Source organism: Notothenia coriiceps, unplaced genomic scaffold (genome assembly GCF_000735185.1).
Source record: "Notothenia coriiceps isolate Sejong01 unplaced genomic scaffold, NC01 NC01_scaffold00014707, whole genome shotgun sequence".
NCBI classification, from domain to species: domain Eukaryota; kingdom Metazoa; phylum Chordata; class Actinopteri; order Perciformes; family Nototheniidae; genus Notothenia; species Notothenia coriiceps.
In genome coordinates, this window is record NW_011347408.1 from 10747 (window position 1) to 13831 (window position 3085).

General features: G+C 34.5%; 1 pseudogene; it reads left to right on the top strand.

Moving 5' to 3' along the window:
• The first annotated feature begins 221 nt into the window (after window positions 1-221).
• Window positions 222-2391, top strand: LOC104948624 (L-selectin-like; annotated as a pseudogene).
• Window positions 2392-3085: the final 694 nt, after the last annotated feature.

Here is a 3085-nt window from a genome sequence, read left to right on the forward strand (position 1 = left end):
TTTGAAACAATTAGAAATCTAGACATTATAATAAATATATAGATATAATGAATATTATTAGTGGATATTTTGGCCGGACAAGTTTCTCTAATTTGTTAGAAAGTCAACAGGGCAGTGTGTGTTTTCTGTTACATCATGTAAAGGATATTCTTAGCAACAATGGAGCCTGTCTCAACCATGATAGAAATCTTGGCGTTTGATTTGAATATTCAAATGTTTGCCCAAAGTTGGCTCAAAGAGAACAGCGACCTCATCAATATCTGAGTCTTCACCAGCACATCGAGAGAGACGGAGAGAGAAGCTGCTGAAAGGACGACTCAGGAGAAGTAAGTGTGATTCTGTTCAGTCATTTTCATATCATGTGTGCAGAGTGCAATATTTTCCTCAACATATATTTCACATATTTTAGTTATCAGATGGGAATTAGTCTTATGTATTTGTCAGACTATCCATGAAATCAGGTACTTTATAACAAGTGATGCATGCAGCCCGTTCTGCAGACAAAACCCCACTATTTTCATGTTTAATAAAATAACCTGAATGTATAATCTTACATTTCTATTGCTATGTGTTTACACATCCATCTGATTCTGAGTTAAATGACAATTTTTTAATAGGGAAAGTTCACCCGTTACACAAAGAAAAGAATGCAAACTCTAAAGTTGTGCTTATAAAAGAAACAATGGGACATTTCATAATTCATTAATCTTAATGTTTTATTTTGCATTCTGGTTAAATAACCCATAAAGTCTAACCCACTCCTGAAACATAGGTCTTTAAAAGTAGCAGAATATTGAACGGTGATTAAACAAAATTATAAATACAGTTAAAATCAGGTAATATAATTACAGAAGAGAAATATATAAACTCCACACAAAAACAAAGTCATCATTGTATTGCACTCTATTGCTGTTACTGTTGAAGTTTGATGCATCACATTATTTGTGTTTTATTCAAATTAGATATTTTCATGTGCTAAAAAAAAAGACATTTCACAATGTGAGCTTGTTCGTGCAGTTGATGCTCAACATTTGCATTTTCCCGCTACAGATTTGCTCCCTCATTTGTTGTTTCACATAACAGAGCAAATATGCAGTGGAGTCTGTTTGTGCTCATTCTGATGGGTAAGTGGATTTTTTATTAAAATCACATCTAGAGTCATGAAACAGCTTCCTAACAATAAAAAGTGAAATAAGTGAACTCGGAGCTCCATTAAGATGAAGGGGATGATGTAAGAGGTGGGGGTGATTTTAGTACTCATGAGTTTGATTTAATGATCAGATGCTTGTCATACTGTCAGCTCCATCACTGCAGAATTTACTCTATTTTTAGGTCAGTGTTCCTTCTTCACATGTCACCTCTATGAGTACCACTTCATCCAAGAACAAAAGTCCTGGGATGAAGCCCAGAGTTATTGCAGAGAGAAATACACTGACCTGGCCACAGTGTCTAACATGGGAGACTTGGAGAGACTGACCCTCCACAGACAGACGCCTGGATCGGACTGAGGAGCATCAATGAAAGCGATATTAAAGAGTGGCACTGGTCTCTGCCGGGAGAGAAGTACAATCATACAGAATGTGAACCAGAATGGGGTCCAAATGAGCCGGACAATGGAGGTAACCATCCTGAGAACTGTGTGAAGATTAAACTCTCCCAAAAATGGCACGATGTCCGTTGTTATCACAAACTTCACTTTATCTGCTACAATGGTGAGTATATGTCACTATTAAAGCTATATAAATGATATCATACTGTGTACAAATAGTTGACAGATGTTATGCACTGTAGTTACATTTAATAAAAACAAATGTTGCTTTTTACTTTTAACATAACATTATTGGTAACTTTGATGATACTACTTGTTTGGACACGTTGTAATGGTAAAGCATAAGCATGTTTTTTGATTATGCAATCTACATTATTATACCAAACACTTTCATCAATCTGAAACTTAAGTGAGATTGTGTTCATATTTTTTTTACATTCTGTTTTTAACATGATTTAACTAAGAGAAAATGATTTTAAAACTTGTAAAATGTGTCTTTTCATTCCCACAGAAACAGGGCCACAGAAATACTTTTTAATTGTTGATCCAAAGAACTGGCTTCAGGCTCAGAGTCACTGCAGAGAACATCACACTGACCTGGTCAGTGGACTCACAGATCAGATCAGAAGAATTCAAGAACATTACCGAAGAATTCAACGATCGGTGGATCGGCCTGTTCAGAGAGATCTGGAGTTGGTCAGATGGGAAGAATGTCTCTTTCAGACACTGGGATCCGGTCTCATTTAAAGACAAAGCCTCAAAGACTTGTGCTATGACTACGGAACATGGGAAATGGAATTCAGACGAATGCAGACATCGAAAACCCTTCTACTGCTATGACGGTGAGTTTTGCAAAAGTCTTTGAAAGTATTTGATCTTCTTGTCTTTATTTATATGTATGTTGAATATCCTTTAGTGGAGAAAATATTCATAATATACATGAAATTACAGATCTGGATTTGATGATTATTCTTAATATAGATGAAAGCTTATTCTACTGAAAATTACAAAACCTTGAAAGAGCAGAAAGTAATGAATTTCATTCGGTCATGTTTTTGTCCTCACATCTTTTTATCCTGGCTTTTTCAAAATGTGCCACATGATTTGTTGCCTTCATTTTCTTTATCATTGGTTTTCATTTTGTTTCTAAACATTTTGTTTTTATAACTAACCCCTAACCCTTTTAGAGACTTGTATTCATTATAACAACAAATGATGATTGCATGGTGTTATGTTATTTATTTATTTTTTTAATATATTTGTATTGAAGACACATATAAAAGACATTTGGTACATTGACAGGGACCACAGTTCAAAGTTACGAACCATTTAGTCTCTATATTGTGCATCAATTGACAAGCCATACGTGGTTAATTTTCTCTTGAAGGCATACAGTATTTAAGCCACCTTCATAACTCAAACAGACCAGATAGCCAAAATATAAGGGAGTAGTGTACCGACTAGCAGAACTAAACAAGATAATAATAATAGCAATAATAATAATAAAATCTAAATAATAATACTAAAACAATACAA